Genomic DNA, 13,297 nt, shown 5'->3' with positions numbered 1-13,297 from the left:
TTCTATCTAAATTTCTAATCTTATTAACCACTTCCTCCCTCAGTCACCACACGTGAATTACTCTGACCTTCCAACAGTTCCTAGAACATTAATTAATCTCTTTTCAGTCTTGGGGCCCTTGAGCTTGCTGTTTTCTTTACCTGGAATGGGTTATCACCAGCTCTTTGCATGACATGTTCCTTCTAATCTATCAACTCAGATTAATGACATCTCTTTAAAGAAGCTATCTTTGACTCCCATCTAAAATCTCTGTGTTATTTTTCTATTTGCTGCTGTGACAAATTGTCATAATGTTAATTTCCCCTTGCTATGTAATATATTCACCGGCGTCAGGACCAGGATGTAGGCGTCTTTAAGGGGGACATTATTCTACCTGCCACAGTGCACTTCTTTTATTGATTACAGCATTATGCTTATTTCAGTAGAGCACTAATCACAATTTTATTTATTTATTTATTTATTTATTATTTATTTTTGAGGCAGAGTCTCTCTCTGTCGCCCAGGCTGGAGTGCAGTGGCGCGATCTCGGCTCGCTGCAAGCTCCGCCTCCCAGGTTCATGCCATTCTCCTGCCTCAGCCTCCCGAGTAGCTGGGACTACAGGCTCCTGCCACCACGCCCAGCTAATTTTTTGTATTTTTAGTAGAGGCGGGGTTTCACCGTGTTAGCCAGGATGGTCTCCATCTCCTGACCTCGTGATCCACCCGCCTCAGCCTCCCAAAGTGCTGGGATTACAGGCATGAGCCACCACACCCGGCCTACTAATCACAATTTCAAATACTTTTGTATATATTTGTTTACTTGTTCACTGTCTAACTTCTCCACTCTAATGTAAATTCTAGTGAGAGCAGAGACCCTATCTGTCCTGTTCTCTTCTGTTTTCCTGGTGCTTAGCATGATACCTGGCACATTGTAGGGGTTCAGTAGGTATTTGTGGAAATAATAAGTAAATTATTAACGTTTAGCCTCTGCTTTGATACTTAACAGCCCTATTTGCTTTTTATCATTCTTGCTCATATAAAAATAAATATTATGTCTCAGTAGTAGAGAAATTTCTGAAGAGATATTAGCATAGATTTTTTTCAAGTTCTCCATCATAGTAACTCACTATAAAAAATCATGCCTACAGATATAGGCCCATATATGTCACATAGGCCTATATCTGTAAATTGATTGTAAAAATTTACACTCCACTATATATATCTTCATATATGTGTATATATATATATATATATATCTTCATAATATAACTTTATGTTTTATTGGAGTTAAAAGGATAATTCATAAATTGCCACTTCATGGAAAATAGCACATCACAAGACTTATGCAGCTGAAGCAAAAGTAATCTAGAATAAACAGTTGGAATTTGTTACAGTCACATGAGAAAAAATATGGTACATGGGGCTCTAAGTATGATACTATGATGTAGCTAGAAAAACAGTTATTGGTCATCAAATAATCATTGCTTATTTCTCTTTTGCCAGGTTGTAATACCAGATACCAGAAAATATAAAATACTTGGTAATTTATTCATTTATTCAGCAGATATTTATTGAGCACCTACGAAGTGCCAGACACTAGACTCTGGGCAAAAGCATGAATAATATATGGTATGAATTATTAGGGAACACCTGCCTTTAAGGGAGTCCACAAATAGATACACAATATTATATGAAATAGTGGCAAACGTTATAAAGGAGAAAGGGGATGATAAGAAACCAATTAAGGGTTTTGAATGGAGATTTGACTTACATTATGAAAAGACAAGTCTAGCTGTTATATGAGTAGAAGAAGGGAAATTCATTAGAAGGTCATGGCAATAATGCAGGCCAAATATATATTATATATTATAATATATAATAATTAGAGAAATATTAGGTAATACAGATATGCACTATCATAAGGTGATAATCAGTAGTTTATACAAGGGTGGGAGTGCTGAAGTTAAAAAAATTGGTTGGGTTTGGAGCATAATTTTTTTAAAAAAATTGGCATGATTTCGTGATGGATTTAATGGAAAATGAAATAATAAAGGAAAGAATGCTCTCTGTTTTGAGTATCTTAGTGATTGGTGGTGTCATTACTAACATGGGGAAAGTTAGGGTTAGTTTCGGAATGGAAAAATCAACAATTTTATTTTGGACATGCTAAATTTGAAATGCTTGTTAAATATCTAAGTCATATCAAGTGGGCAAATGAATATTTGGATCTGGGGACTTAGAGGAGATACCATATCTACAAATATGAATTTGAAAGTAAAGATTGGGAAAACTATAAAGCAATGAAGTGAGGTCACCTGAAAAATTCATGTAGATAGAGAAGATGGTGAATCCTAATACACATCAGCTTTAGAGGTCTAGAAAATGGTTCAAAGAAGCCAGCAAAGGAGACTGAAGGAGGGAATGACCAGTGTGGTAGGAGGAAATTCAGGAAAGAATGTCCCCTGAGAGCCATGTGGAGAAACTGTTTTAAGAAGGAGAAAGGAAATACTGCTTTAGTTTAGTAAAATGGGACTTGAGATAGAAAGATGGAAGCCTCTTGTGACCTTGGCAGAGCAGATTCAATGAAGTAGTAAAATAAAAACCTGATCTAATATGATAATCCATTATGAAAATATTACAGAGCTTGAGTTCATTTTAAATAATGCTACTCAAAGTAGAGGTCATATGAATTGCTAAGATTGATGGTCTATATGCATATAATTAATTAACTTCTAAATTCACAATTTCTTAATATTAGTAGATCAAAGTATATAGATTGTTTTACTGTAATGATGGCTGCCTAAAGGGAATACTGAGTCGTGATTTCTTCATAGCTCTGAAGATACTGTCTAATTCTATGATTTATAATAATGAAGATAATAGTTTTAAATTCTTCCCTTCTTCTGAGATATTACAAATACCTACTCTGGACCTCAAAATAGAAAAATAAGCTTTCTTCATAAAGAGCTCTTGTTGAACATCCTATGTTTCTGAGGACTCCATGTGATGCATTGATGTTTGCAAGTGAGTTATTTGTATTATTTGTGTTTGTACCAAGATGAGGCTGTTTCCAATAATTGTTGTAATTACTAGGTCTCCTAATCTTGCAAACTGTCCACCTCTACAAAGCTCATGTCCATTCTATGAGCCCAGTAAAGGAGCTTTAGAATACTGTCACCTGAGCCAGCTCTTTTTCACAGCATTGTACAATCAAGGGACTTCTCTTCTAAAGATTGGTTTTTACCTAACCCTCGATCACCACTATAGTCATTCAGTTACTAAATATTATTAGGCATCTTCTATGTTTGGCCTCTCCTGGAGTCAGAAAATGTAATGTCGAATGAGATGGATCCCATCCTAGCCTCACAAAACTTAGATCCTAATGGTAAGACAGACAAAAAAATTGTTACAACAAATATATTACAGACCGCCAGGATAAGAATACAGGGTAATAGAAGAACTCAAAACTACAGATGGGAGATGGGAGGCTGGGAAAGGCTGGGCTCTGAAAGATGAACAGTTATCAAAGAGGAAGGAAAACAATTGTAAAAAGCTAGTACAAAGATTTAGAAGCAATGAAAGGATAGTGCATTTGAAGAACACTGTGGGAAAGGGAATAAAATTTATCATTATTTTTCTCTCCTTTAGGGTGACTTGCCTTAATACGTCTTAGTGACCTTCAAACCACCTTAAAAATTGATTATTCACTGTCAAATTTTATTTTTTGCCTATAAAGGCTATTTATTTTTATGTAGTAATCAGTATTCATTAGCTAATAAATATTATGATAGTGCTTATCTATTAGCTAATATTTTCTCTAACTTATTATATAATATATAAATTATAAAATATATGATATATAGAATTATAAATAGATGTAATATATAATAATTAGAAAGATTTTAGGTAATACAGATATCGCACTATCATTCAAGGTGAGTAATCAGTTTTAGCATATTATCTTGAAAACTTCTTTTCAGATAATTTTGGAACATTTTAAATATTATATCTCTACACTCCTTCAAGATTGCCTAACCACTGTACCACTCAATGGTCCTTCCATTACTCTCACTCTCATCGACGCGCTAAGCCGGGTTTCTGTACCAGATTAGCATTTCTCTTATTCCAATCATAATACGAGATTCATCGATGAATAAAATATTTTATGCAAGGAATATTAATAAGTGATGCTTTTATTTCTAATAATGGCTCTGAGTATCAACACTGAAAAAATTGCAATCCCTTTGTTTTTTTTCTAAGATTTAATAAACTGAAAAGAAATTCCAACCAAACCCTTAACCTTTTTTTGAAAAAAAAAAAAAATGATTCCTCGCCTGCTTATTATCCCTCAGAAAACTCAACTGACTGTGTGACAGTAGGTACATGATAAGTCAGGTAAATTAAGTGTTATGGCAGAGTTTAATTATACATTTTTTTCTGTGGCGAAATGAAGAGATATCCAATATAAAGGTTTTAAGGATTTATATAGTAACGCGAAACTGAGACCGAGTAATAGATAGAATGTCCAATATTACACCCAAGTTAGCAAAACAAAAAATCCTGGAAATCAGATCGAACTCAAGTCTACGTGCTTTTCTCATATAATATCCTTGTTCTCATTTTTTCTTTTTCTTTCTTTCTTTTGCTTCTTTCTTTTTTTTTTTTTTTTTTTTTTTTGAGATAGGGGTCTCATTTTGTTGGCCGCAGGTTGAAGTGCAGTAGGCATGCATGGCTCAGCAGCCTAGAACTCCTGGGCTCAAGCAAACCTCCTGCCTCAGTCTCCCAAGTAGCTATGACTACAAGTGCGTGCCATCAGACCTGGCTAATTTTTTTTTTTTTTTTTTTTTTTTGGTAGAGACAGGGTCTCACTGTGTTGCCCAGCCTGGTCTTGAACTTCTGGCCTCAAGTGATCCTCCTGTCTTGGCCTCCCAAAGTGTTGGGATTATAGTCGTGAACTACCACACCTGGTCTCAAAGTGTTTTTGATCTTTAAAAGTTTGAGGGCCACTGCTTAGAAATCCGTTTGTTTAGTCAATAAATATTTATAAAGGACCTATGATAGGATCGTTCTAGGTATTGGGGATACAGTAATGAATGATTGACAAACATTTCTGCTTTCTAGGAACCGGAGAGATCATCAGACCGCTGATACCAACTGGGATGTTTATAGGACTGGATACATTTGAATTTCAGGTATGTGCACATGTACGTGTATGTGTGTATTCAGTTTGTTTCATTTACATTTGAGTATATGAAGATATAATTTCCATGCAATAAAACTCATTATTTTAAGGGGTACAGTCTGACAAGTTTTGACAAACATACATAGTCATTTAACTACCACCACAATAAAAATACATATTTTCATTACCCCAAAAAGTTCTTTCATGACTCTTTGTATGTAATACTTTACCTCACCTGCAGCTTCTGATAAAACTGATCTGATTTCTATCCCTGTTTAAATGGAGTCATATAGTAGGTACCCTTTTGCAGCTAGCATTTTTCATTTAGCATAATGCTTTGAGATTCATCCACCTTACTGCATGTATCAGTAATTGGTTCATATCCGTTCGTCTCCAGTGTTCAGTAATTGAGCTTCAGTTTTCTCATCCTAACTGAGCACAAACACCAAGTGAAAAGATTTCGAATCAACTAGTGTAGGAAGTCTAGTAGGAGATTCTCCTTCATCAAAGGAGAGACCCTGAGATAAATACAGCTTAGTGTTAAGTGAACTAGATATGACTTCCACCCAGGGACTACCAAAAAACCCTAACTGAAAAACCTGACTGTTCCTGAGACTAACTGTAGGGGCAGGATGGTGGAGAATAGGAATCACCACTAGGGATCTGAAACCACTTCTGGTTTTCATGCAGTTTTTTGTTTTTTTTTTTTTCTTAATTGAAATATTTTATCTTATTTTTTAAATTTTTTATTTTGTGGGTACATAAAAGGTATATTATTTATTCTCATGTAGTTTTGAAGCTTGTATTCAGTGGACATGGATAGTTGGGAAACAGAAACAAAACTTCAAGTTGAAAATATAATTTTATGTTGATCTCAAATTTCTAGTACCCCTGGAGCCTGGACAAAGTAAATACATATAATCTCTAGAATAATCCACCTTTATCCCAGGCTTCAAATAATTTCTAAATATAGAATTCTAAGGAAAGTGGGCGATTTACCATAAAAAAAACAATGTAACAAGATACTAGATTGAGATCCAGCAGAAATAAAAACAACTGAAGCAGGCATACAGTGACTTCAGATAATGAAATTATTGAATACAATATAAAAAGATTATATTTAATATATTTAAAGAAATAGAAGACAAGTTTGAAAATAAGCAGAGGGAAAAACATCATGGAGGAATGAGCAAGCATATTTGGATGAAGAACACATAAAACTTCTACCAATACAAAAATGTAATGAATAAAAGTTTAAAATTCAGTTAGTAGGTTTAAGAACAAATCAGACATGAATGAAAAAGAATAATAGACTAGAAGACAAGCAGACTGTAAGACAGAAAAGAGATAGAGATTATAAAAAGGGTTTAAAAGACATAGAAAATGGAGTGAAATGATAAACATAGGTATAATTGCAGTCTCTGAAGTGTAAAAGAGGAGTAGAGGCAATATTTAAAGAGATAATTCATTAGAATTTTTCATAATACCAAATCACAAATTCAGAAACCAAGTGCATCTCATATAAAATAAAAACAAACACATACGTACACCATAGTATAACTGCAGGACAGTGAAGATGAGAAAGATTATCTTAAAATAGATATAGAAGAGAGATTTATTTTAAAGTAGTGACAGGCTTCAGCACCACAGGAAAGGTAAATTTTTTTTAAAATTAAAAAATAGGATGGGCACTGTGGCTCATGCCTGTAATCCCAACACTTTGGGAGGCAGAGGTGGGTGGATCGCTTGAGGTCAGGAGTCCAAGACCAGCCTGGCCAACATGGTGAAACCCCGTCTCTACCAAAAATACAAAGATTAGCCAGGTGTGGTGGCCAGTGCCTGTCATCCCAGCTACTTGGAAGGCTAAGGCAAAAGAATCGTTTGAGCCTGGGAGGTGGAGATTGCAGTGAGCAGAGATTGCACCACTGAACTCCAGCCTGGGTGACAGAGTAAGACTGTGTCTCAAAAATAAATAAATAAATAGTAAATAAAGTAGTGACAGACTGAGAATGAACTCAGCAGCAAAAGAGGAACGTTAAGACAATGGAATGATATTGTCAATGTTCTGATATAAAATAAAGTTAATCTAGAATTCAAAGCCTAGCATAAACATGGAGAAACCCCGTCTCCACTAAAAATACAAAATTAGCTGGGCGTGATGGTGCATGCCTGTAATCCCAGTTATTTGAGAGGCTGAAGCAGGAAAATCGCTTGAACCCAGGAGGCGGAGATTGCCGTGAGCCCAGCCATTGCACTCCAGCCTGGGCAACAAGAGCCAAACTCCGTCTCAAAAAAAATTAAAAATAAAAATAAATTCTCAAAAGCAAATATGAAGTAAAGACATTTTCAGACTCCAAAAGACAAGTTTACCACCAACAGACCATACACTAAAGCAAGTCTAAAGATTACACTTTAGGCAGTATCTCCTTTTTAAGGCTGAATAATAGCCCATGGCATATATTCGTATCACGATTTCTTTGTTTGTTCATCGGTCAATGGAAAATTGAGTTGTTTCCATACTTTGGCTCTTATGAATAATGCTGCAATGAACATGGGAGTGCAGATATCTCTATGAGGTTATGATTTTATTTTCTTTAGGTATACATCCAGGAGAAGAATTGCTGGATCATATGGCAGTTCTATTTTTAATTTTTTGAGGAACATCCCTACCGTTTTCTTTAATGGCTATACCAATTTACATTCCCACCAACAGTGTCCAAGTGTCCCTTTTTCTCTAAATTCTTACCAACACTTGCTATCTCTTGTCTATTGGATAATAGCCATCCTAAGAAGGAGATACTGCCATTTACAACAACATGGATGAAACTATGGGACATTGTGCTAAGTGAAATAAGCCAGATACAGAAGGAGAAATACTGCATGATCTCACTTATACGGAGAATCTAGAAAAAAATCAAATACAGGCCAGGCATGATAGCTCACACCTGTAATCCCAGCACTTTGGGAGGCCAAGGCAGGCAGATCATCTGAGGTGGGGAGTTCAAGACCAGCCTGGCCAACATAGTGAAACCCCGTCTCTACTAAAAAACTACAAAAATTAGCCAGGCATAGTGGTGGGCGCCTATAATCTCAGCTACTCGGGAGGCTGAGGCAGGAGAATCACTTGAATCCGGGAAGCTGAGGTTGCAGTGAGCTGAGATCATGCCACTGCACTCCAGCCTGGGTGACAGAACGAGACTCTGTCTTAAATAAATAAGTAAATAAATAAATGAAACATAAATAAAAGAGAAAATGCCATCATGATTATGTAGGAGAATAGGAGAATGTCCTATTCTCAGGAAGTGTATGCTGCTTTATTTAGCAGTGATGTGTCATGTCCAAAACATATTTTGAAATGGTACACCAAAAATTACACAGAGAGGAAGGAAGAGAATGAAGGATGGAAAGGGAAAGAGGGAAGGAAAGGGTAAGGGAGAGAGAAAGAGAGAAGCAAATGTGGCCAATGTTAAATGGTGAATCTTGATGAAAGGAATACAGAGGTTTATTTTACTATTCTGTCAACTTTTCTATAGGTTTAAACTTTTTTAAAAAAATAAAATTGAGGCCGGGCGCGGTGGCTCAAGCCTGTAATCCCAGCACTTTGGGAGGCCGAGACGGGCGGATCACGAGGTCAGGAGATCGAGACCATCCTGGCTAAGATGGTGAAACCCCGTCTCTACTAAAAAATACAAAAAACTAGCCGGGCGACCTGGTGGGCGCCTGTAGTCCCAGCTACTCGGGAGGCTGAGGCAGGAGAATGGCGTGAACCCGGGAGGCGGAGCTTGCAGTGAGCTGAGATCCGGCCACTGCACTCCAGCCTGGGCGACAGAGCGAGACTCCGTCTCAAAAAAAAAAAAAAAAAAAAAAAAAAAAAAAAAATTGAGCATTGCAATGATCTCTTCAGGACAAGTGCTAATTTCTAAAATGAAGAATAGTGGTTTCAAATGAAGTCATCTGAACCTACAGCCAAGTAGCTATGAGTACTAATTGTTTAAATATAATTATCTTAAAACTCGGGCTGGTTGCAGTGGCTCACACCTGTAATCTCAGCACTTTAGGAGGCTCAGGCAGGTGGATCACTTGAGGCCAGGAGTTCAAGACCAGCTTGGCCAACATGGTGAAACCTCATCTCTACTAAAAACACAAAAATAAGCCAGACATGGTGGTGTGCATCCATAATCCCAGTACTCGGGAGGCTGAGGCATGAGAATCACTTGAACCTGGGAGGTAGAGGTTGCAGTAAGCCAAGATCACACCACTGCACCCAGTCTAGGCAACAAAGAAAGACTCTGTCTCAAAAATATAATATGATATAATGTAATATAATAATTTTAAAACTATAAAAAATAAATTAGAGGAGGAATTGGAGATAGTCAGTATAGGGAACACTTTCAAGGAATTTTTTGTATAAAGAAGAGAGAAATGTTCAGTAGCTGAAAGGAGAAACGAGGTCAATAAATAGTTATTTTAAGATGTGAGAAATAACAACATGCTTGTATGGTGATGGTAAAGATCCAGTAGAAAAGAGAAAATTGATAATACAGTGGTGGTAGAAAGCAATGTCCTTGAGTACATGACACAGAGAGTTCATCTAGTAGTCACAGAACATAACATAGAGTATAAGAGAACAAAGGCAGGTCAGTAGGGCAACAAGATAAAAACTTATGGGCAGCTCCTATGATCATTTCACTTATCAAATTTATTCAAAGTTAGATGTTCTACTGGTGGAGGAGTGGGAGGAGTGCTGAAAGTTGGAAAGAGACCAGAACGTAGGAATCAGTCAAGGTAGGATGAATGCAGATTAGAGAGTAAATGGGCTAGGAAAATACTATATAATTGCCAGACAACATTAAGGGCCACTTGAGATTTGTAATTACAAATATAAAATGAGAACAGCTAGCAATATGGTGATGTTTTTCTCCTGTTACATTAACATATGTGAATACAAGCCTGATGTGGGCAAAGTTTTAGGTTTACAAGTCTTTGAATTTATAAATCTAGTTTTTGATTTATGAAACTTCAGATTTTTATAAGCAAGTATATGAAAGTGAGGGAGGGTCATGGATTTTAAGGTATATAAAATAGAGTGATTACAATGCTTGACTGCAGACTTTTCACTGGATAAGAAGAATTAGGACATGAAGCGGTGGGGAAGATGAAAAGATAGCAGGACTAATAGATTTTATGTATTGAAATGGTTGGCATTATTTTCCAAGTTAGGGTCTTAGAGGGAGTAAACTGGGAAAATTGTAGGGGGCAATTAGAAAGTTTGATGCTTGAAATTGATACTTAGAAATTAGGAAAGTGTTGCAGTCACTGATAACATAAAGATATTTGACCTTAGATGGGAGTAGGTAGCTGAGGTGAGTAGAGTACTGGGTAATTCAAGGAGAGAAGGTCAAGAAATGGAGAAGGTAGACTGTTAAAAGAAACATCTATGTGGATATGGAAATCACCAAGTATTATGTTTAGAATAGTACTGGAGAAGATGATGAGCCAGCAGTTAAAATCATCAAGAAATGACAGTGAGTGACATGGGATCAGGAGATGACTGCTACAAGGAGAGGTAGTGGGTGTTAAAATTTGATGACTTGAGATTCTAAGCTGAATGTTGTTAGGCAGAAAGGAGGTAGGGAGATCTGCAAGTGGCAAGGTAGGGTGATATGGAAGTGGCAAGTGGTAGGGTGATCTGGAAGGAGCAGGGAAGATAATTTCTTATTTCTAGGCCCAGTGTTTTAAAGGCTAAGGAAAAAATCACAGCTACATTTTGAGAAGAATAATGGAAATAATCTCCTTAGGGAGAACCAGTGTTCAGTTTAAAAAAAGGAAGCAAATTTTCAGAAAAGAGGCTGTGGACATAGGGAATTTTGCTGATGACTGACCACAGGGCATAATACAAAGACTTCAGAAGTTAAGGAAAGACAGAAATAGTGTTTAAAAAAAAAAAAGTCTACAGAACAACATGGGATTTACTCTCTGAGTGAAAGGAGATGGTCAGGGAGTTCTGAACTTTTGGAAACTAGCGTAAACCATGACCTTAATGTTGATGGTCACATGGTGATGGTAAGGCCATAAGTTAGGGGTGAAGGATTTGGATTGTATCACAAATATAAAGAATTCTGGGGCTCTCGCTTAGCTAAAACTGATGCTTTCCTTTAAGCCCGGGGGCACATAGAGACTGTGTTTGACCTGTGCCAATGCAGATACGGAGACCAGAGACAAGGCAGTTGCTGTCTGGTGTGAGTTTCTTTCCATCTATCTTGGATGTTATCCATAAATGGAGGAATCAAGTTTCTGGCTTTGTACCCTTTTTGAAAACAAATTTATTCCTGAAGCCCATGCTTCTCAGATGATCAGAATATTGGGATGATAGTTGTGCTGCTGATACTGCTAGCTCTCACATGGGGCAGTAGCCTGAGAAAACCAAAGGGCAATAAGCATGACCGAAATTTAGCACTGAGCTGAAGAATATTCCTGTTTTCCTATGGCTAGGTTGGGTACTCTTGAAATATGGAAAGTTCAGCTAGAACCTCCCAAATGAATTTTTTTTGAAGTTTAAAATTCACTACTTTTATCACCAAGATCAGAAACACAATGGCCTAATCAGTAACTGTGGACATTTTGAAACATCCTAATATTTAAGAGGAAATTAAAAGTAAGCCTTGCTTACTATCAGTGTTAAAAATCACAAATAGACACACACATACTGAATCACTGTAATAACTCCCTGGTCTTAGTTCACTGAGTCTCTGCAGATTCAATTTGGCATCAAATAACAGCCCATTCTTCTCTGCCACAGTGGTCATTTGGAGCTGATGAGGAGAGAGATAGCACTTTAGCTGCATAGAAGAAGAAAGAAGTGCTCCAAGGTGACATTTTGTTTTGAAAGAAGTGTGGAGATGTAAGTTTGTTGATCTGTTTTTATAAACAACACTTACCAAAATTGGAGACCATAGTATCTTTTCTTAAACCAACTTAATTAATTAAGGGTTAAGATACTTGAATTTGCCTTTGGTTATGTCCCTAACACCTAAAAGTCATCAAATTATTCTTACTTACAATTTCCTCATCTATGCAAGTGAAAAATAAAACTGCCTGAAAGCATTAAAAGGGATTTCCAAGTCATTGCTGATTTGAAACCAGGGTGCTTCAACTTTAACCTTCAAGATAAGCATGTTCACATCTTCAATTCCAGGCCTTGGCTAACACGCAAGACAGGCAAGCTGCTCTCAGAAGAGACCTCACTTATGCAAAGAAGGCAACCAGAGGTAGATGCCAAATTCAAAGTGGGATGCTGTAAGTAATGATTACAAAATGGATTAGGTTCCTAGAAGGACATGATGTGTATACCAAGAGGGATGAACAACCTTTTGTTAAATAGCATGCTAAGATGATGACAGGAATTTAGTTCACCTTGGTACCAATTCACCTAAAGTCAATTCTCCTGATGCCAATTTACCCTAATCAATTCATCTAAAATTATCATTTTCTAGAGCAATGGTTCTCAATCCTAGCTATGCACTGAGTGATTCTAACCTGGGGAATTTTTCAAAACAATGCCCAAGCCACAACCCCAGAGATTCTGATTTATTTGGCTTGTAGTAGAGCCCGGGCATTGTCACATAAAGTGTAAGATATCCGTTAGATGTCAATTGTAGAGAAAACAAATAATATTTTCATATAAGTATGTCCCAAATATTGTATAGGAGATATTGCACGAGGCATACTTAAAGTAAAAAGTTATTTGCTATTTATTTGAAATTCAAATTTAACTGGACATCTTATGTTTCATTTGTTAAATGTGGCAACTCTGTAACTCTAGGTTTAGCCAGGACTAACAACCACTGCTCCAGTGTATATAGGTCTTATAACCTGGCCTGGGTTTATTTAATTTTTTCCAAATAATTTTTCTTCTCTTTTTTGAGACAGGGTCTTACTGTCTCACTCAGGCTGGAGTGCAGTGGCACAATCTCAGCTCACTGCAACCTCCACCTCCCAGGTTCCAGGTTCAGGTGATTCTTGTGCCTCAGCCTCCCAGGTAGCTGGGATTACAGGTGTGGGCCACCACACCCAGCTAATTTTTGTATTTTCAGTAAAGAGGGTTTTTGCCATGTTGCCCAGGCTGGTCTTGAACTC

The 13,297-nt window shown here is 36.9% G+C and overlaps 1 long non-coding RNA gene across 1 annotated transcript; it reads left to right on the top strand.

Annotated features, from left to right (window-relative positions):
* Positions 1–1,300: 1,300 nt before the first annotated feature.
* Positions 1,301–12,454, top strand: LOC108530177 (uncharacterized). Its single transcript, XR_001885773.1, has 4 exons — positions 1,301–3,003; positions 5,101–5,171; positions 11,961–12,062; positions 12,357–12,454. It is a non-coding gene; the product is annotated as an uncharacterized LOC108530177 (long non-coding RNA).
* The last annotated feature ends 843 nt before the right edge of the window (positions 12,455–13,297 follow it).

This window comes from Rhinopithecus bieti, unplaced genomic scaffold (assembly GCF_001698545.2).
Source record: "Rhinopithecus bieti isolate Rb0 unplaced genomic scaffold, ASM169854v2 scaffold_7438, whole genome shotgun sequence".
NCBI lineage: Eukaryota > Metazoa > Chordata > Mammalia > Primates > Cercopithecidae > Rhinopithecus > Rhinopithecus bieti.
Note: the sequence above shows the minus strand (reverse complement) of the source record. Positions and strands in the feature narration are given on the sequence as shown.